Genomic DNA, 23,773 nt, shown 5'->3' with positions numbered 1-23,773 from the left:
GTGGTCGTCATATTGGAGGTGTGATCATCATATTGGAGGTGTGATCGTCATATTGGAGGCGTGATCGTCATATTGGAGGTGCGATCGTCATATTGGAGGTGTGGTTGTCATATTGGAGGTGTGATCATCATATTGGTGGTGCGATCGTCATATTGGAGGTGTGATCATCATATTGGAGGTGTGGTCGTCATATTGGAGGTGTGATCGTCATATTGGAGGTGTGATCATCATATTGGAGGTGTGATCGTCATATTGGAGGTGTGATCGTCATATTGGAGGTGTGATCATCATATTGGTGGTGCGATCGTCATATTGGAGGTGTGATCGTCATATTGGAGGTGTGATCATCATATTGGAGGTGTGATCGTCATATTGGAGGTGTGATCATCATATTGGAGGTGTGATCATCATATTGGAAACAATGAGGCGGAAACTCCAGTTCCATTAGCAGTGTGATGCTGAATCAATGACATTTAATTTAGGAACGCGCTTTAACCTCATGGATCACAGCACAATCGAAGACACGTACTGCATGAGCGTACAACGGGTCAGCGGAAACACACACCCCTTATTGGTTTTGCCGTTTTGGAAAAGTAACAAGTGGTGTGTGTTACTGATGTACATGAAGTCAAACAACGGATGCATGTCCTCATGCACATGGAATGCACGCACACTCACCAAAACAGCTGTGGGTGCTTTGGGTAGCGGCCACATTCCTCATGTGTGTGAGGTCAACACGGGACAAGGGCTGTTCTCAATGCACACACACACACACACACACACACACACACACACACACAAATACAAACACACACACACACACACACACACGCACACAAACACAAACACATACACGCCTAATGGCAAGCAAAGTCAATGACACCTCACACACCTTGGGATAAAACGTATGCTTGTCTTAAAGCAGGGGTCTCAAACATGCGGCCCGTGGGCCAATTGCGGCCCGCGAGACGTTATTTTGCGGCCCCCACCTTAATATGAAAGTTTAAAGGCCTACTGAAAGCCACTACTACCGACCACGCAGTCTGATAGTTTATATATCAATGATGAAATCTTAACATTGCAACACATGCCAATACGGCCGGGTTAACTTATAAAGTGACATTTTAAATTTACCGGGAAATATTCGGCTGAAAACGTCTATGTATGATGACGTTTGCGAGTGACGTCACTAGTTAAACGGAAGTATTGGGACCCATTGAATCCAATACAAAAAAGCTCTGTTTTCATCTCATAATTCCACAGTATTGTGGACATCTGTGTTGGTGAATCTTTTGCAATTTGTTTAATGAACAATGAAGACTGCAAAGAAGAAAGTTGTAGGTGGGATCGGTGTATTAGCGGCTGGCTGCAGCAACACAACCAGGAGGACTTTGACTTGGATAGCAGACGCGCTATCCAACGCTAGCCGCCGACCGCACGGATGATCGGGTGAAGTCCTTCGTCACACCGTCGATCGCTGCAACGCAGGTGAGCACGGGTGTTGATGAGCAGATGAGGGCTGGCTGGCGTAGGTGGAGCGCTAATGTTTTTAGCATAGCTCTGTGAGGTCCCGTTCCTAAGTTAGCTTCTATGGCGTCGTTAGCAACAGCATTGTTAAGCTTCGCCAAGCTGGAAAGCATTAACCGTGTAGTTACATGTCCATGGTTTAATAGTATTATTGATTTTCTGTCTATCCTTCCAGTCAGGGGTTTATTTATTTTATTTCTATCTGCATTTGAGCCCGATGCTATCACGTTAGCTCCATAGCTAAAGTGTTTCCCCGATGTATTGTCGTGGGGATAAAAGTCACTGTGAATGTCCATTTCGCGTTCTCGACTCTCATTTTCAAGAGGATATAGTATCCGAGGTGGTTTAAAATACAAATCAGTGATCCACAATAGAAAAAGGAGAAAGTGTGGAATCCAATGAACCCTTGTACCTAAGTTACGGTCAGAGCGAAAAAAGATACGTCCTGCACTGCACTCTAGTCCTTCACTCTCACGTTCCTCATCCACAAATCTTTCATCCTCACTCAAATTAATGGGGTAATCGTCGCTTTCTCGGTCTGAATTTCTCTCGCTGCATTGTAAACAATGGGGAAATGTGAGCAGCCCTCCAGCTTGTGACGTCACGCTACTTCCGGTACAGGCAAGGCTTTTTTTTTAATCAGCGACCAAAAGTTGTGAACTTTATCGTCGTTCTCTACTAAATCCTTTCAGCAAAAATATGGCAATATCGCGAAATGATCAAGTATGACACATAGAATGGATCTGCTATCCCCGTTTAAATAAAATAAAAAAATTTCAGTAGGCCTTTAATGTTAGTGCGGCCCGCAAGTTTTAAATGAATGGCGCTTGACAGCGTTGTGTGCGGAGCTGAAGGAATCTACCAATCACGGTGTGGTAAAGGCTCTCGACAATATCGAGGGAGTGCCATGAAGGCACTGCCTTTAGTGTCCTCTAGAAACTGTCGCATCATCTTTTCTCCATGCTAACAGCGTGCCGTCCCAGATACATGTTGTATGAGGCTTCTGCAGACACACACAAGTTATTGCAAGACATACTTGAGGAACAGCCATACATGTCACACTGAGGGTGGTCATATTTTATTTTATTTCTTTTTTAACACTGTTACAAATATGCGCCACACTGTGAACCCACACCAAACAAGAATGACAAACACATTTCGGGAGAACATCCTAAACACAACATAAACACAACAGAACAAATACCCAGGATCCTTTGCAGAACTAACTCTTCCGGGCTACAAAAACAACCCCGCCTCCTCCCAACCCCGCCCACCTCAACCCCCCCACACACACCTCAACCCCCCCCACCCCCCATTTCCCGAATTCGGAGGTCTCAAGGTTGGCAAGTATGCATTGACGTCACTTGCGTGATGCAAGCAGAGAAAGATTTTGCCGCTTTTCCACGACACCCGAACACACTCTTCCTCCCTCCCTCCCTCCCTCCCTGCCTCCCTCGCTCGCCCGCATGCTCGCTCCCGCCCCCGCTGTAAACAGTCCGGGCGGGGAAGACGAGCGTTCAAAGCACTCCGCCGAAGGAGCGAGCGACAATACAAAAGTGTGGTTCACTGGACCCCAGCGCTGATACTCCGACAGAGAGTCGCTGGGCGAATCAGACGTGTAACACGTTAGTGGTGATGTTAGCCCGTTCGGGGCTAATTGTGCTACCGTAACTGTAAACTCCACGGCCGTTGGCTCCAGACAGAGACGATTATTGATGCAATATTTCTTTGTTGAGCACAGGGGCACCCCGACGTGTCTTATTTCATTTCATTTTTATTTATCTCCTTCATTGATGTGCATCTTTGATCGATAGACAATTATACCTCAATTATTCAATTATACATTTACACACCAATGCCTGATAAGGAGCAGCATGAAGAAAAATCTTATATTTTCCTGCCCCCTTCAACATAATACGTAGTCTTACTTAAAGGCCTACTGAAATGTATTTTTTTTATTTAAACGGGGATAGCAGATCTATTCTATGTGTCATACTTGATCATTTCGCGATATTGCCATATTTTTGCTGAAAGGATTTAGTATAGAACAACGACGATAAAGATTGCAACTTTTGGTATCTGATAAAAAAAAGGCTTGCCCCTACCGGAAGTAGCGTGACGTAGTCAGTTGAACATATACGCAAAGTTCCCTATTGTTTACAATGATGGCCGCATGAAGTGAGAGAGATTCGGACCGAGAAAGCGACAATTTCCCCATTAATTTGAGCGAGGATGACAGATTTGTGGATGAGTAAAGTGCAAGTGAAGGACTAGTGGGGAGTTGAAGCTATTCAGATAGGGAAGATGCTGTGAGAGCCGGGGGTGACCTGATATTCAGCTGGGAATGACTACAACAGTAAATAAACACAAGACATATATATACTCTATTAGCCACAACACAACCAGGCTTATATTTAATATGCCACAAATTAATCCTGCATAAAAACACCTGCGTGTTTGTTACGCTAGCTCCTAGCTCCTCTGCTAGCTCCTAGCTCCATAGAACACGCCAATACAATTCAAACACCTGATCAACACACACAATCACTCAGCCCAAAAGACCGTTCACCTAACCCAAGGTTCATAAAGCTTATATATTTTTAAAAAGTTACGTACGTGACGCGCACATACGGTCAAGCTATCAAATGTTTAGCAGCCAAGGCTGCATACTCACGGTACCTGATATTCAGCTGGGAATGACTACAACAGTAAATAAACACAAGACATATATATACTCTATTAGCCACAACACAACCAGGCTTATATTTAATATGCCACAAATTAATCCTGCATAAAAACACCTGCGTGTTTGTTACGCTAGCTCCTAGCTCCTATGCTAGCTCCTAGCTCCATAAAACACGCCAATACAATTCAAACACCTGATCAACACACACAATCACTCAGCCCAAAAGACCGTTCACCTAACCCAAGGTTCATAAAGCTTATATATTTTAAAAAAGTTACGTACATACGCAAAAAAAAGTTGCGCACATACGGTCAAGCGATCAAATGTTTAGAAGCCAAAGCTGCATACTCACAGTAGCACGTCTGCGTCTTTGTCATCCAAATCAAAGTAATCCTGGTAAGAGTCTGTGTTGTCCCAGTTCTCTACAGGCGTCTGTGTATCGAAGTCAAAAGTCCTCCTGGTTAGAGTCTCTGTTATCCGAGTTCTTCCATCTTGACTGCATCTTCCGGAAATGTAAACAAAGAAGCTGACTACGTTCGAAAAATACGTCCATTTCGCACCGACAACTTTCTTCTTTGCTTGCTCAGCTTCCTTCTCCATAATGCAATGAACATGATTGCAACAGATTCACGAACACAGATGTCCAGAATACTGTGGAATTATGAAATGAAAACAGAGCTTTTTCGTATTGGCTTCAATGTGGAAGGCATACCCGTGTTCGCCGGGCTACGTCACGCGCATACGTCATCCTCAGAGGCGTTTCGAACCGGAAGTTTAGCGGCAAATTTAAAATGTCACTTTATAAGTTAACCCGGCCGTATTGGCATGTGTTATAATGTTAAGATTTCATCATTGATATATAAACTATCAGACTGCGTGGTCGGTAGTAGTGGCTTTCAGTAGGCCTTTAATGATATCATATAAACCAACAATTACATCCAAATATAACGAAAACAAACAAAAAACACAAAAAAACACAAGAATTGCAAAACTTCATGATGTACAAACCAAACAAAAAAAACAAAAGAAGTAATATACACCTCACGGGATGATACAAAACAAATACAAAACCAGGCAAAAAATAAGTAAAATAATAAATATAAAGCAAAATGTAAACACTTATGGCTGTCCATATGATCTTATTGTTCTGTCTTTATATATTTTTTCAATTGGAATATATTTTTACAATCTTTTATCTCATTGTAAAGATAATTCCATAGTTGAACCCCCACCACTGATATGCACATTTGTTTTAAAAAGAAGTAATATACACCTCACGGGATGATACAAAACAAATACAAAACCAGGCAAAAAATAAGTAAAATACCGTATTTCCTTGAATTGGCGCCGGGAATATAGTATTCGCCTGCCTAGAATTACAGCCGGGTCAAACTCGTTTCGCAAAATAATTAGCGCATGCTTGGCACTTCCGCCGGGTCAAATATGAGTCATTAAATGACTCCCGCCTCCAGGTGGTAGAGGGCGCTAGTGATCCTTCTTGCGACTACCAGCACTGCAGGAGACAGGTACTGCAGAAGAAGACAACAAGCAGCAAGCATGCAGCAATTGTTTGCTTGCACTTTTAACATGGAGGATTACATATCTAAAATAAAACCGTTTTCTAAACTGGACTTTCAATCGAAGCAGGAGGTAATAATTAAAGGAATACCTCCAGAGACTTTTAAAATTGAAGAAAGATGAGAAAGACTGCCTTTGATCAGAAGCAGCTGCACATGGACCCATCTACAAGTAAAGGTAAGATCATAATAACGTTTTTTTTATTAAATGTGTTTTTCATGATAAGGTATGCGCCGGAGTGAGAAGAGGTTTTAAAATAATTAGAGCATGCTTGCTCATTCCGCATGGTTTTGGTAACCGCAGGAGTGAGAAGAGGTTTTAAATTAATTAGCGCCCCTGCGGCTATTCAAGGAAATACGGTAATAAATATAAAGCAAAATGTAAACACTTATGGCTGTCCATATGATCTTATTGTTCTGTCTTTATATATTTTTTCAATTGGAATATATTTTTACAATCTTTTATCTTATTGTAAAGATAATTCCATAGTTGAACCCCCACCACTGATATGCACATTTGTTTTAAAGTTGTCCGTGAATACTGATGTTGGAAATAACCTTTTCTTCTATGCTCTTCATTCTCAGAAGTGATGACAAACATTTTTTGTAAATTTGCTGGTAATGTTTTACTTTTAGCCTTAAACATGACACATAATGTCTGTAACTTTACTAGCTCCTGTAATTTCAATAAACCCGAATTAATAAATAATATGTTAGTGTGTTCTAAGTAATCTACTTTATGAATAATCCTTATGGCTCTTTTCTGTAGTTGATACAGAGAAAGTTGCGGTGCACAAGGAATACAATTTGAAACGTCATTATACAACTAGACATGCTGAGGAGTATGCAAAATACCAGGGAGATGAGAGAGTGAACCGGGTTGAAAATTTTAAAACCAGTCTACTGAGGCAACAAGATTTTGTCAAGAAAGCAAGCGAAAAGAGCGATGCAGCAGTCAAAGCTAGCTACATGGTGAGTGAGATGGTTGCTAGGGCGGGAAAGCCATTCAAAGAAGGTGAATTCATTAAAAAGTGCATGTTAGATTTTTTTTAAGAAATCTTTTCTTGCGGCCCAGCCTCACCCAGTTTCTGCATCCAGTGGCCCCCAGGTCAATTGAGTTTTAGACCCCTGTCTTAAAGAGTCTGACACAATAAACAGTAAAATATTGTACTATATAGTGGACACTGGAAATATGCCAAGAGAACACGCTCCTGAGATCAGAGCAACATGTTTTTTTTTTATACAACTGCTCACAGAAAGCTAACTAGCTTATGCTGCTATATTGACATATTGAGCTGCTGCATGGCCTCTGAGTTGGTGAAAGTTAATTCTAGATTATAAATCATGCCTCTTACCTGGATAGTAGAAGGTTGTGGACCTAAACCAGGGGTCGGCAACCTTTTGATGTGTGGGGGGATTTGGTGGTAGCGGGGGTGTATAATGTAGACCGGAAGAGTTAGGGCTGCATGGGATTCTGGGTAATGGTTGTGTTGTGTTTATGTTGTGTTACGGTGGGATGTTCTCCAGAAATGTGTTTTTCATTCTTTTTTGGTGTGGGTTCACAGTGTGGCGCATATTTGTAACGTAACAATATTAAAGTTGTTTGATACGGCTACCGTCAGTGTAAGCTGTGTGGCTGATGACTAAGTATGCTTTGCTGTCTCCTGTGTGTGCAAGTAATAACAACATGCAACATGTGGCTGGACTGGCACGCTGTATGTAAATGCTATAGAGGACAATTACTGCAGTGCAATTAGGGCACGCCCTTTATTTAGTAATTAGAGTGTAAATAGGATTAATTTTTCCCTGGGAGTAATCTATGAGGGACACTGAGATCCATAAATCTCCTGGGAAAATCGGGGGGGTCGGCATGTATGTAGCTGAGCCGCATCAGAGTGGTCAAGGAGCCGCATGCGGCTCCGGAGCCGCGGGTTGCCGACCCCTGACCTAAACCCACAAGTTGGTCAACTTTAACATCAAACTTAGACCTGGAGATGGCCAGAGAAACAAAAAACACTCGTTTGCGCTCACCCCTTTCATTTTTATTTTTTACTTATGTGAGGATATGATTCATTCTTCATCCCAGTGAGAGCAGACATTGTACAGTAAGTGATTGTGTTATTACGTTCGTAGTTTGTATTTCCTGTTTAGCACTTAATAGTACTACTTGCTGCATCTGCTTGTTTTTTGTTTATTACTCTTTTTTACCGAGCCCTTTATTCACCATAATGACTATTTACTTACTGTAGGCACTAAAAAAGGGAAAATGTCAGATGTGTTTTTACATTGTCATTCTTTACATCAATGTGACACACAGTAAGTTTTTGGTTTCCATTATGGATGTTGTATAGTCAAAGATTCAATAAATCAACCCAGAGGAGTCTGATTCGACTATCGACCTGGCAGTCGATTGTCGGACATTAAACCCTTTTTCCTCCTTCCGCCCACTGTTGCATACTTGCCTGCTCCCAACTTCTACTTCCTATATTTTAGACTATGGTAATTCCCTGCTTCCTGGTCTTCCCATAAAGAATTTCAGTAGTCTACAATTATTACAAAACTCGGACCAGAGGCCGGGCACACATTACACCAGTTTTAAAGTCGCTGCATTGGCTCTCCGTCCACTTCAGGGTCGATTTTAAAGTTCTATTATTAGTTTTTACATTCCCTAATGGCCTTGTATCTGACCTGCTTTGACCGTATAAACCCTTGTGGATCTTGAGGTCCTCTAGCACCGGCATTTTATCTTAACCAAGGCGGCATTTAGCTACTATGGGCCCCTTATCTGTGAAACAGACATACTTTTTAAATCAGGCTTTTTACTGATCATGTTTTTTTTTAAATTGTGTTGTACTCTATTTTATTTATTGCTATTATTTCAATGTTATGTTTTTATTACCTTATTAATGTATTTATAATATGTTTAATACTATTTTTTAGATGGTGTTAATTTTTTTTATTCTCCAGTGTTAACACCTCAAAGGTAGCACTTTTCCTCAATCTTTAGTACCATGCCATGTTTTGTTTTGTTATTGTCATTAGTGTTGTTTGTGTGCGTGTTTTCTTATCTTCTTTGTGTTTGCCACTTGCCTGCGTATGAAAAGAGCTATATAAATGAATTTCATATAGCTGTGCCAGGCCTGAGGACCTCGCTGAACTATCCAATCTTTACCGTGTTTACTTAATTATTAGAGTAATTTAGCATTTTGTTATAGTTATAAAGAGTTGCAAATGAAATCTGTTTTGTTCACTTCTATGAAAGACTTTTCAAAGCAGTTTTTTCCACCCAATAGCGTTTTAACGCAAACATTACTGACACCTAGTGACCAGTCAGTAGACAGTACTACATATCACAACATTTACACACAAAAACTCCAGATATTGTCAACTACGAGCGCAAACAAATCAAATTTGACTATGTGGAAGATTTCCAGCACAAAATTACATCTGAATTTAGGTAACTATTATATAAGGGAAATTGAATTGACCACCAAACGTGTAAAAAATGGGAACTACACTATTGGTCGATTTTGAAGTAACAGGTTGTCACTTTTTCAAAATGTATTTTTTCTGGATGGTCTCCTGCTGGCCCCACTATGGATTGGACTCTCACTATTATGTTAGATCCACTATGGATTGGACTCACACTATTATGTTAGATCCACTATGGATTGGACTCTCACTATTATGTTAGATCCACTATGGACTGGACTCTCACACTATTATGTTAGATCCACTATGGACTGGACTCTCACTATTATGTTAGATCCACTATGGACTGGACTCTCACACTATTATGTTAGATCCACTGTGGACTGGACTCTCACTATTATGTTAGATCCACTATGGACTGGACTCTCACACTATTATGTTAGATCCACTATGGACTGGACTCTCACTATTATGTTAGATCCACTATGGATTGGACTCTCACTATTATGTTAGATCCACTATGGACTGGACTCTCACTATTATGTTAGATCCACTATGGACTGGACTCTCACACTATTATGTTAGATCCACTATGGACTGGACTCTCACTATTATGTTAGATCCACTATGGACTGGACTCTCACACTATTATGTTAGATCCACTATGGACTGGACACTCACACTATTATGTTAGATCCACTATGGACTGGACTCTCACACTATTATGTTAGATCCACTGTGGACTGGACTCTCACTATTATGTTAGATCCACTATGGACTGGACTCTCACACTATTATGTTAGATCCACTATGGACTGGACTCTCACTATTATGTTAGATCCACTATGGATTGGACTCTCACTATTATGTTAGATCCACTATGGACTGGACTCTCACTATTATGTTAGATCCACTATGGACTGGACTCTCACACTATTATGTTAGATCCACTATGGACTGGACTCTCACTATTATGTTAGATCCACTATGGACTGGACTCTCACACTATTATGTTAGATCCACTATGGACTGGACACTCACACTATTATGTTAGATCCACTATGGACTGGACTCTCACTATTATGTTAGATCCACTATGGACTGGACTCTCACTATTATGTTAGATCCACTATGGACTGGACTCTCACACTATTATGTTAGATCCACTGTGGACTGGACTCTCACTATTATGTTAGATCCACTATGGACTGGACTCTCACACTATTATGTTAGATCCACTATGGACTGGACTCTCACTATTATGTTAGATCCACTATGGACTGGACTCTCACACTAATATGTTAGATCCACTATGGACTGGACTCTCACTATTATGTTAGATCCACTATGGACTGGACTCTCACACTATTATGTTAGATCCACTATGGACTGGACTCTCACTATTATGTTAGATCCACTATGGACTGGACTCTCACACTAATATGTTAGATCCACTATGGACTGGACTCTCACACTATTATGTTAGATCCACTATGGACTGGACTCTCACACTATTATGTTAGATCCACTATGGACTGGACTCTCACTATTATGTTAGATCCACTATGGACTAGACTCTCAATATTATGTTAGATCCACTTGACATCCATTGCACCGGTCGCCCAGGGTGGGTCCCCACATCTTCGGTCCCCTCCAAGGTTTCTCATTGTCCCATTGGGTTGAGTTTTTCCTTGCCCTGATGTGGGATCTGAGCCGAGGATGTCGTTGTGGCTTGTGCAGCCCTTTGAGACACTCGTGATTTAGGGCTATATACCGTAATTTCCGGACTATAAGCCGCTACTTTTTCCCCTCGTTTTGGCCCCTGCGGCTTTTACGACGGTGCGGCTTTTTTACGGGTTTTTACAGCTTTTTTTTACGGCTTACGGTAACCAGGGGCGCGCACTACCGAGAGCAAAACAAAGAGTAGGAGAGCGTCAGCGACAGTTTGCGCGAAGGAAGTGTTCATGCAAACACCCTCTATATGGAAAACAAACGGAGAAGTGCATATGATGCTGCTTTTAAGTTAAAGGCAATCGATCTGGCTGTCAAAGAAGGAAATAGAGCTGCTGCACGTACCCTTGACTTGGCTGACGACGCCATTTTGGACCTGTTCTTCTCCGACACCGACGAAGAGGATTTCGGTGGTTTTAGAACGCAGGAGGAAGACGATGACACAATGATTAAAGACTGACAACCGGTAATACCGTTGTATTATTTGTACTCTGCACGAATGCTGTTCGCCATGTCAAAGATGTGAAAGTTTGATTGAATGATTGAAAGATTTATTGTTAATAAATGGGACGCTTTGCGTTCCCAAACAGTCATCTCTGTCCCGACAATCCCCTCCGTGGTAGCAGGAACCCCTATATACTACGGTAATTACACATCAAAACGCCTGCGGCTTATAGTCGGGTGCGGCATATATATGGAGCAATCTGTATTTTCCCCTAAATTTAGCTGGTGCGGCTTATAGGCAGGTGCGGCTTATAGTACAGAAATTACGGTAAGTAAACAATGATTGATTGAAAATGCAATTGATAAAAAGTGCATTTTCATCTTCCTTTCAATATGAAACAGTCGCTCAATCATGATGATCAGCTCTTTTAATTGTGTGTTTGTTAGCAGTTGGTCTGAACCAGAAGTTTGTTTGAAGAGTTTCACTTTTTCCCCGAGAGAGAAAACAAAAGTTTAATGGTGCTTATTTAAGAATCCATTTTGATTCAACTGCATCCTGACTGCTGACATGAAAGTGCATGTAATTGTGTCCACCTGGGCTAAAGATCCTGAACATCAACAAGCAGTCTTCTTTAAACAGGACAACGTTGCACGGAACCTTAATGGACGACAGGCGCTGTCCATTGAGAGCAGCTGGCCCAGACACACATCCCAAAATCGCTGAAAGCAGGCTTTCCTTACACACGAGTGTTGAAAATTGCCATGGAAACAGACACAAACAGTAGGAAAGTGGATCTGAAAGAAGAACTTGTTCAATGAGAGGTCAGGGATAGGTACCTCCTCACAACTTACAATAGAACTACTTCACTTACGTCTTGAGTTACTGCACAATGACATTCCTAAATTGAGTACCCGACTTGATATGCACGCTGACATCCATGCCGGGGTGATGGAAGCCGCATGATTACGTTACTTCACCCTAAGTGGATCAGCAAGCTCCAACAAGTCCCTAAATGAGTCTCTTCATGACTTCTGCACCATGATTCTTTACACAGAACATCAAGTCGGTGTCACCACACTCTGTCAAATGTGTACTCAACCATAGAGACAAATTACCAACGCTTCATTTTCAGGCACAGGAGTTGTTCCCAATACTGGACATTCATTTCTTTCCTACAGGCCGCCTCAGATGAATTTCCACTGCTATTAACAGATGTGACACTACTTGAAGATATACATCTGAAGTGTCCTCCAACTGTCTTATTGCTGTTCTGATTATGGCTGGGCAATATGGCCAAAAAAACTGCATCCCCATGTAAAGGTTTTATATCGGTTGATATCGAAAATCATTGGTATTTTTCATGACCTATGGAAAATGGAGCAGGAGAAAAATGTGTCAAATGTAAACATTTTTATTTTAAATGCAACCTTCCTCTGAACATAATCTCTCAGCTATCAAGGCAGAAAGGAAAGGAAATGTCAACAGAAGCATGGAAAACAATGTCAACAAAATTGTCAAATCAAATTGAACACTGAACAATAAGCTCTTAAAGCAGGCCGGCCAGCGACAGGAACCACAGAGCCGGCCGGCAGGGCCAGCAGACAGACATGCCTAGCAGAGGACAAGGCACAGGAGAAGCAGGGGACAGCCAGCAAGAGACCACACCCCAGGCGGGCAGAAGGACGGGACGCCCCGCTCAAAGGGGCCCACAGACTACCCGCAGTTGGACAGGAAGACCGCCCCGCCCTACCAGCAACCAGGCCCCTACGAGCCAAACCCCAAATTCAGGCAATATTTCCTTGGACACATTGGCAACACAATGATTCAATGAGTAGTAAACAAGAGTTGAGTGATTACGTACTATTGAGGGTGAGAATCTTTGGCTACTCACCATGACAATTAAATTCAACACAATTCTTGATTCTAAATGATTTCACAATGTATCACTTGGTATAATAATTATAATTAAACTTTTTCAAAACAGGTTACAGGGTAGAAAAGAGACGGCCTAAAAAACATTTGAATTAAAAACATCGATTTTTGAAAATGATGAATCAATTTAGAATCAAGATGAAGAGGAATTGCAATTCTAATGTGATTTGATTTTTTTGTGCATCCTTATTAACAATTATCCATCCATCCATTTTCTACCGCTTATTTATTAACAATTATATGTAATAAAATAAATTTAAGATATCGTTTAAATATCGTGTTGATTGTGTTAAACTGTCAATAGCGCTCACCTTCAGGGCTGGGCGATATCGCTAATATATGTTTTTAATGTTGAACAATATGGATAATTATTGATACTTTTTATGACTTATTCAAGCCTGCCAATAAAAACAGTAAACAAGTGGAGAAGGTAGCCAGTTAGGATGAGGAGGGCATACAATGATTCCAGTAGATAGTTGCGGATGTGAGACACTAGATGGCAGTAGTGTATAAGATATGAGTAGTTTGGGGATCAACTCCATGAAGCGACACATTGTCAGAATGTTGTTAACAGCAACAAAACTAAAGACAGGTTTCTGTTAGTGACTTGATAAATCATGATATCACACTTTCTTTTGACTCCATGCAGAGAATCCACAGCAAGACGGTGTTGATACTGTTATGTGATTGGCTGTGAGCGTGTCCCTCCCACTTCCTGTTTGCCGCTGGGTTCCCAAAGCGCGAGTGACTTTTCTTCGGACTAAAAAATATAAATCAAATATTTTACCAAACACATTTTATATTGACATGGATTATGTGTCTATCGCCATTTATATTGGTATCGTTTTATCGGCCCAACCCTACTCACCATAAATAGATGGAAAAATGGATGATGGGTATCATAAAGAACCCTGATGGGAACATCCCTAATGGAAAGTAGTTTGCTGAGCAGCTATTATATGCCAGTATATTTGTATTTGTCTTCATATTCAGTTGATATGTCATGTGATGACCTCGTGGAACCCCAGAGTGCAGAGTCATCTCGTGTGTAAACGTGTGCTGGTGCAACAATGAACTTCCATGTGCCCACTAAACAACCCTAGGAAGAGTATTATTGTCATTGACTGCAAAAGGCAACAGGAAGTGATTCATACCACATTATGCAATAGGAGGTCATTTGGGTGCCACCCAATTTAACATGGAGCTGTCCTCCTGCTGACATTTACCAGCACTTATCCTTCCACTCCCATGCCAACGTCTCATTTTACCTTCAGATCCCACAGTCAGCCATTGTCTGCTCCTGATCCGCCATCTTCAAACGTGATGAATGCCTTCCATGGCATGAAGATAGTGCTGCTCTTGGTTCCCTTCCAAAGGGGACAGTTCCCTGAGTGGTCCTGACATCCTCTGGAAGCACCTCAAGGAGAAGAAAAGACACTTTAGGGCTCCAAACTGACAAATCACATTCACGTAGAGCAGTGTGTCCAAACCTTCCTAAGTCAAATAAAATATACTAGAAGAAATATGGGTTGTTGAAGGACTGTCCTGTATTTGCTTGCAAGTTGTGTACATTGCTTGAGTTGTTTATAGGGATGTCCGATAATGGCTTTTTTGCCGATATCCCGATATTGTCCAACTCTTAATTACCGATACCGATATATACAGTGGTGGAATGAACACATTATTATGCCTAATTTTGTTGTGATGCCCCGCTGGATGCATTAAACAATGTAACAAGGTTTTACAAAATAAATCAACTCAAGTTATGGAAAAAAGTGCCAACATGGCACTGCCATATTTATTATTGAAGTCACAAAGTGCTTTTTTTTTTTTTTTAACATGCCTCAAAACAGCAGCTTGGAATGTGGGACATGCTCTCCCTGAGATAATCCTGATACTCACTACAACTATGGGAACACTGTACTTAGACTTTCATAAAGTGCATTATTTTTTTTAAACATGCCTCAAAACAACAGCTACAAAAAGTATGAAGTATATTTCAGTCCAGAGTATACATGAAACTGGCCTCAATCTGCCCTGTTCTTAACGTATGAGTAACAAAAATGTGCAAATAAAAACAAGAAAGGCACAAAAATAAAAAACTGCTTCAGTCTAGACTAGTAGAAAACACAGCCATCCTTTAAAGTGCATGAACATTAATACAACTGCTTCAGTCTAGACTAGTAGATAACACAGCCATCCTTTAAAGTGCATGAACATTAATAAAACTGCTTCAGTCTAGACTAGTAGAAAACACAGCCATCCTTTAAAGTGCATGAACATTAATAAAACTGCTTCAGTCTAGACTAGTAGAAAACACAGCCATCCTTTAAAGTGCATGAACATTAATAAAACTGCTTCAGTCTAGACTAGTAGATAACACAGCCATCCTTTAAAGTGCATGAACATTAATAAAACTGCTTCAGTCTAGACTAGTACAAAACACAGCCATCCTTTAAAGTGCATGAACATTAATACAACTGCTTCAGTCTGGACTAGTAGATAACACAGCCATCCTTTAAAGTGCATGAACATTAATACAACTGCTTCAGTCTAGACTAGTAGATAACACAGCCATCCTTTAAAGTGCATGAACATTAATAAAACTGCTTCAGTCTAGACTAGTAGATAACACAGCCATCCTTTAAAGTGCATGAACATTAATAAAACTGCTTCAGTCTAGACTAGTAGATAACACAGCCATCCTTTAAAGTGCATGAACATTAATAAAACTGCTTCAGTCTAGACTAGTAGATAACACAGCCATCCTTTAAAGTGCATGAACATTAATAAAACTGCTTCAGTCTAGACTAGTAGATAACACAGCCATCCCTTAAAGTACATGAACATTAATAAAACTGCTTCAGTCTAGACTAGTAGATAACACAGCCATCCTTTAAAGTGCATGAACATTAATAAAACTGCTTCAGTCTAGACTAGTAGATAACACAGCCATCCTTTAAAGTGCATGAACATTAATAAAACTGCTTCAGTCTAGACTAGTAGATAACACAGCTATCCTTTAAAGTGCATGAACATTAATAAAACTGCTTCAGTCTAGACTAGTAGATAACACAGCCGTCCTTTAAAGTGCATGAACATTAATAAAACTGCTTCAGTCTAGACTAGTAGATAACACAGCCATCCTTTAAAGTGCATGAACATTAATAAAACTGCTTCAGTATAGACTAGTAGAAAACACAGCCATCCTTTAAAGTGCATGAAAATTAATAAAACTGCTTCAGTCTAGACTAGTAGATAACACAGTCATCCTTTAAAGTGCATGAAAATTAATAAAACTGCTTCAGTCTAGACTAGTAGATAACACAGCCATCCTTTAAAGTACATGAACATTAATACAACTGCTTCAGTCTAGACTAGTAGAAAACACAGCCATCCTTTAAAGTGCATGAACATTAATAAAACTGCTTCAGTCTAGACTAGTAGAAAACACAGCCATCCTTTAAAGTGCATGAACATTAATACAACTGCTTCAGTCTAGACTAGTAGAAAACACAGCCATCCTTTAAAGTGCATGAACATTAATAAAACTGCTTCAGTCTAGACTAGTAGAAAACACAGCCATCCTTTAAAGTGCATGAACATTAATAAAACTGCTTCAGTATAGACTAGTAGATAACACAGTCATCCTTTAAAGTGCATGAACATTAATAAAACTGCTTCAGTCTAGACTAGTAGATAACACAGCCATCCTTTAAAGTGCATGAACATTAATAAAACTGCTTCAGTCTAGACTAGTAGAAAACACAGCCATCCTTTAAAGTGCATGAACATTAATACAACTGCTTCAGTCTAGACTAGTAGAAAACACAGCCATCCTTTAAAGTGCATGAACATTAATAAAACGGCTTAAGTCTAGACTAGTAGAAAACACAGCCATCCTTTAAAGTGCATGAACATTAATAAAACTGCTTCAGTCTAGACTAGTAGAAAACACAGCCATCCTTTAAAGTGCATGAACATTAATACAACTGCTTCAGTCTAGACTAGTAGAAAACACAGCCATCCTTTAAAGTGCATGAACATTAATACAACTGCTTCAGTCTAGACTAGTAGAAAACACAGCCATCCTTTAAAGTGCATGAACATTAATAAAACTGCTTCAGTCTAGACTAGTAGAAAACGCAGCCATCCTTTAAAGTGCATGAACATTAATAAAACTGCTTCAGTCTAGACTAGTAGATAACACAGCCATCCTTTAAAGTGCATGAACATTAATAAAACTGCTTCAGTCTAGACTAGTAGATAACACAGCCATCCCTTAAAGTACATGAACATTAATAAAACTGCTTCAGTCTAGACTAGTAGATAACACAGCCATCCTTTAAAGTGCATGAACATTAATAAAACTGCTTCAGTCTAGACTAGTAGATAACACAGCCATCCTTTAAAGTGCATGAACATTAATAAAACTGCTTCAGTCTAGACTAGTAGATAACACAGCCATCCTTTAAAGTGCATGGACATTAATAAAACTGCTTCAGTCTAGACTAGTAGATAACACAGCCATCCTTTAAAGTGCATGAACATTAATAAAACTGCTTCAGTCTAGACTAGTAGATAACACAGCCATCCCTTAAAGTGCATGAACATTAATAAAACTGCTTCAGTCTAGACTAGGGCTGCAACAACTAATCGATTAAATCGATTAAAATCGATTATTAAAATAGTTGCCGATTAATTTAGTCATCGATTCATTGGATCTATGCTATGCGCAGAGTTTTGGTTTTTTGGGGTTTTTTAAAAAAATTTTTTTAAATAAACCTTTATTTATAAACTGTAACATGTACAAACAGCTGAAAAACAATAATCAAAGTAAGTATGGTGCCAGTATGCTGTTTTTTTTCAATAAAATACTGGATAGGATAGAAATGTAGTATCTCTTGTATCCGATTATTAATCGATTAATCGAAGTAATAATCGACAGATTAATCGATTATCAAATTAATCGTTAGTTGCAGCCCTAGTCTAGACTAGTAGAAAACACAGCCATCCTTTAAAGTGCATGAACATGAATAAAACTGCTTCAGTCTAGACTAGTAGATAACACAGCCATCCTTTAACTTTTTTAAAGTGCATGAACATTAATAAAACTGCTTCAGTCTAGACTAGTAGATAACACAGCCATCCTTTCAAGTGCATGAACATTAATAAAACTGCTTCAGTCTAGACTAGTAGACAACACAGCCATCCTTTAAAGTGCATGAACATTAAGAAAACTGCTTCAGTCTAGACTAGTAGATAACACAGCCATCCTTTAAAGTGCATGAACATTAATAAAACTGCTTCAGTCTAGACTAGTAGATAACACAGCCATCCTTTAAAGTGCATGAACATTAATAAAACTGCTTCAGTCTAGACTAGTAGATAACACAGCCATCCTTTAAAGTGCATGAACGTTAATATAACTGCTTCAGTCTAGACTAGTAGATAACAGCCATCCTTTAAAGTGCATGAACATTAATAAAACTGCTTCAGTCTAGACTGGTAGATAACACAGCCATCCTTTAAAGTGCATGAACATTAATAAAACTGCTTCAGTCTAGACTAGTAGATAACACAGTCATCATTTAAAGTGCATGAACATTAATAAAACTGCTTCAGTCTAGACTAGTAGATAACACAGCCATCCTTTAAAGTGCATGAACATTAATAAAACTGCTTCAGTCTAGACTAGTAGATAACACAGCCATCCTTTAAAGTGCATGAACATTAATAAAACTGCTTCAGTCTAGACTAGTAGATAACACAGCCATCCTTTAAAGTGCATGAACATTAATAAAACTGCTTCAGTCTAGACTAGTAGATAACACAGCCATCCTTTAAAGTGCATGAACATTAATAAAACTGCTTCAGTCTAGACTAGTAGATAACACAGCCATCATTTAAAGTGCATGAACATTAATAAAACTGCTTCAGTCTAGACTAGTAGATAACACAGCCATCCTTTAAAGTGCATGAACATTAATATAACTGCTTCAGTCTAGACTAGTAGATAACACAGCCATCCTTTAAAGTGCATGAACATTAATATAACTGCTTCAGTCTAGACTAGTAGATAACACAGCCATCATTTAAAGTGCATGAACATTAATAAAACTGCTTCAGTCTAGACTAGTAGATAACACAGCCATCCTTTAAAGTGCATGAACATTAATAAAACTGCTTCAGTCTAGACTAGTAGATAACACAGCCATACTTTAAAAAGCATGAACATTAATAAAACTGCTTCAGTCTAGACTAGTAGATAACACAGCCATCCTTTAAAGTGCATGAACATTAATATAACTGCTTCAGTCTAGACTAGTAGAAAACACAGCCATCCTTTAAAGTGCATGAACATTAATAAAACTACTTCAGTCTAGACTAGTAGATAACACAGCCATCCTTTAAAAAGCATGAACATTAATAAAACTGCTTCAGTCTAGACTAGTAGATAACACAGCCATCCTTTAAAGTGCATGAACATTAATAAAACTGCTTCAGTCTAGACTAGTAGATAACACAGCCATCCTTTAAAAAGCATGAGGATTAATAAAACTGCTTCAGTCTAGACTAGTAGATAACACAGCCATCCTTTAAAGTGCATGAACATTAATAAAACTGCTTCAGTCTAGACTAGTAGATAACACAGCCATCCTTTAAAGTGCATGAACATTAATACAACTGCTTCAGTCTAGACTAGTAGATAACACAGCCATCCTTTAAAGTGCATGAACATTAATAAAACTGCTTCAGTCTAGACTAGTAGATAACACAGCCATCCTTTAAAGTGCATGAACACTAATAAAACTGCTTCAGTCTAGACTAGTAGATAACACAGCCATCCTTTAAAGTACATGAACTTGAATAAAACTGCTTCAGTCTAGACTAGTAGATAACACAGCCATCCTTTAAAGTGCATGAACATTAATAAAACTGCTTCAGTCTAGACTAGTAGATAACACAGCCATCCTTTAAAGAGCATGAACATTAATAAAACTGCTTCAGTCTAGACTAGTAGATAACACAGCCATCCTATAAAGTGCATGAACATTAATAAAACTGCTTCAGTCTAGACTAGTAGCTAACACAGCCATACTTTAAAAAGCATGAACATTAATAAAACTGCTTCAGTCTAGACTAGTAGATAACACAGCCATCCTTTAAAGTGCATGAACATTAATAAAACTGCTTCAGTCTAGACTAGTAGATAACACAGCCATCCTTTAAAGTGCATGAACACTAATAAAACTGCTTCAGTCTAGACTAGTAGATAACACAGCCATCCTTTAAAGTGCATGAACATTAATAAAACTGCTTCAGTCTAGACTAGTAGATAACACAGCCATCCTTTAAAGTGCATGAACATTAATAAAACTGCTTCAGTCTAGACTAGTAGAAAACACAGCCATCCTTTAAAGTGCATGAACATTAATAAAACTGCTTCAGTCTAGACTAGTAGAAAACACAGCCATTCTTTAAAGTGCATGAACATTAATAAAACTGCTTCAGTCTAGACTAGTAGATAACACAGCCATCCTTTAAAGTGCATGAACATTAATAAAACTGCTTCAGTCTAGACTAGTAGATAACACAGCCATCCTTTAAAGTGCATGAACACTAATAAAACGGCTTCAGTCTAGACTAGTAGATAACACAGCCATCCTTTAAAGTACATGAACTTTAATAAAACTGCTTCAGTCTAGACTAGTAGATAACACAGCCATCCTTTAAAGTGCATGAACATTAATAAAACTGCTTCAGTCTAGACTAGTAGATAACACAGCCATCCTTTAAAGAGCATGAACATTAATAAAACTGCTTCAGTCTAGACTAGTAGATAACACAGCCATCCTATAAAGTGCATGAACATTAATAAAACTGCTTCAGTCTAGACTAGTAGATAACACAGCCATCCTTTAAAGTGCATGAACATTAATAAAACTGCTTCAGTCTAGACAAGTAGATAACACAGCCATCCTTTAAAGTGCATGAACATTAATAAAACTGCTTCAGTCTAGACTAGTAGATAACACAGCCATCCTTTAAAGTGCATGAACATTAATAAAACTGCTTCAGTCTGGACTAGTAGATAACACAGCCATCCTTTAAAGTTCATGAACATTAATAAAACTGCTTCAGTCTAGACTAGTAGATAACACAGCCATCCTTTAAAGTGCATGAACATTAATAAAACTGCTTCAGTCTAGACTAGTAGATAACACAGCCATCCTTTAAAGTGCATGAACATTAATATGACTGCTTCAGTCTAGACTAGTAGAAAACACAGCCATCCTTTAAAGTGCATGAACATTAATACAACTGATTCAGTCTAGACTAGTAGATAACACAGCCATCCTTTAAAGTGCATGAACATTAATAAAACTGCTTCAGTCTAGACTAGTAGATAACACAGCCATCCTTTAAAGTGCATGAACATTAATAAAACTGCTTCAGTCTAGACTAGTAGATAACACAGCCATCCTTTAAAGTGCATGAACATTAATAAAACTGCTTCAGTCTAGACTAGTAGATAACACAGCCATCCTTTAAAGTGCATGAACACTAATAAAACTGCTTCAGTCTAGACTAGTAGATAACACAGCCATCCTTTAAAGTGCATGAACATTAATAAAACTGCTTCAGTCTAGACTAGTAGATAACACAGCCATCCTTTAAAGTGCATGAACATTAATAAAACTGCTTCAGTCTAGACTAGTAGATAACACAGCCATCCTTTAAAGTGCATGAACATTAATAAAACTGCTTCAGTCTAGACTAGTAGATAACACAGCCATCCTTTAAAGTGCATGAACATTAATAAAACTGCTTCAGTCTAGACTAGTAGAAAACACAGCCATCCTTTAAAGTGCATGAACATTAATAAAACTGCTTCAGTCTAGACTAGTAGAAAACACAGCCATCCTTTAAAGTGCATGAACATTAATAAAACTGCTTCAGTTAATCGCAGGTTATTACCCGCATGCATAATGTAAATTACTTTTAAAAAAGCGGCCCTCTGAAAGTAAACTTTGATTGGTTGATACCTAATTAATGTTACAGATGTCAACAACAAATTGTTGCTCTTTATCAAACCTTTGCTGTTGTTTTATTCAAATGTTTCTCATGTAATTGCAAATGTTTTATGTGTCAGGACAAACAAATACAAGGAAATGGTCGCCGTGCCGAACTTGGGACACCCTATAACGGTCTTATTCCACAATTATCATGAACATTTAATGAATGTTCCCACAATAGGTGTATCGTAGTTAATTTAAGTCATTAAAACTTTGTCTGGGTAAGAATAACACTATTTAGAGTAGTAGACTTTCAAGTCGCCATGACACCGGAAGTCATTTTCAAAATAAACTAGTGGACTAAAGAGTCAAGCGGAAGTAAGGTGTCGAGCCCAAAGCTTGATTTACTAATGATAAACATAGGTAGACATGATATTAAATATAGGTAGACATGATATTGAACATAGGTAGACATGATATTAAACATAGGTAGACATGATATTCAACATAGGTAGACATTATATTAATTGTAGGTAGACATGATATTAAACATAGGTAGACATGATATTAAACATAGGTAGACATGATATTAAACATAGGTAGACATGATATTAATTGTAGGTAGACATGATATTAAACATAGGTAGACATGATATTAAACATAGGTAGACATGATATTAAATGACATACCAGATGAAAATGTCCCTCATGTAGAATCTTCTATCTTCCTGTCGACATCTTTACAGGTGACACCAATCAAAGATGTCGGCGGGACGTTCAGGGAGGCTAGGAAATCCCGCAATTGCTGTTTGAGTTCCAAAACTGGGCAGTGTTTGGACACACATACAGTTAATGTCTCGTTACACTAAATGTGGCTTAAAGATAATATCTCTTCAGTCATCAATAAATATTTGTCTGGGCAAGGATAACATGGTTAATGCTTTTAAGTAAATACACTAAGTATGCCATGACACCGGAAGTGATTATGAACTAGTGGAATACAGATTGAAGCGGAAGTAAGGTGTCTAGCCCCACGCTTGATTGACTTATTATGAAATTAGGTAGACATTATATTAAATGAGACATAGCAGGTCACAAAACAAATCCTCCCTCATGTAGAAGCGTCCATCTTCTGACTCGTCTACAATACACAGGTGCCACAATCAAAGATGTCGGTGGGGCGTTCAGCGAACCTACGAAATCTCGCAATTGCTGTTTGAGTTCTGAAACTGGACAGTTTATAGACACACAAATGTCCCATGACCCTGAATGCGGCTTATGTAATTCAGTAGATTTAGTGATATAAAGTCATATGAAGTGGAATATAAAGAATGCTGAGTTCTTTATATATATTTATATTAAAAAAAAGATATATCTCTGTTGGAACAAACTTGTATTTGTATTACAAGAGGGATCAAAGTAT

The 23,773-nt window shown here is 38.9% G+C and overlaps 1 long non-coding RNA gene across 2 annotated transcripts in view; it reads right to left on the bottom strand.

Annotated features, from left to right (window-relative positions):
• The window catches only part of LOC133662384 (uncharacterized), a 176,693-nt gene extending 153,159 nt beyond the window's left edge, over nt 1–23,534 (bottom strand). For both annotated transcript variants that reach the window (XR_009828101.1, XR_009828100.1), the window contains exons 1-2: nt 23,041–23,534; nt 14,599–14,747 (exon numbers count right to left, since the gene is read on the bottom strand). This is a non-coding gene — a long non-coding RNA (uncharacterized LOC133662384). The remainder of the gene's footprint in view (nt 1–14,598; nt 14,748–23,040) is intronic.
• Between the last annotated feature and the right edge of the window lie 239 nt (nt 23,535–23,773).

Source organism: Entelurus aequoreus, linkage group LG12, assembly GCF_033978785.1.
Source record: "Entelurus aequoreus isolate RoL-2023_Sb linkage group LG12, RoL_Eaeq_v1.1, whole genome shotgun sequence".
NCBI lineage: Eukaryota > Metazoa > Chordata > Actinopteri > Syngnathiformes > Syngnathidae > Entelurus > Entelurus aequoreus.
Note: the sequence above shows the minus strand (reverse complement) of the source record. Positions and strands in the feature narration are given on the sequence as shown.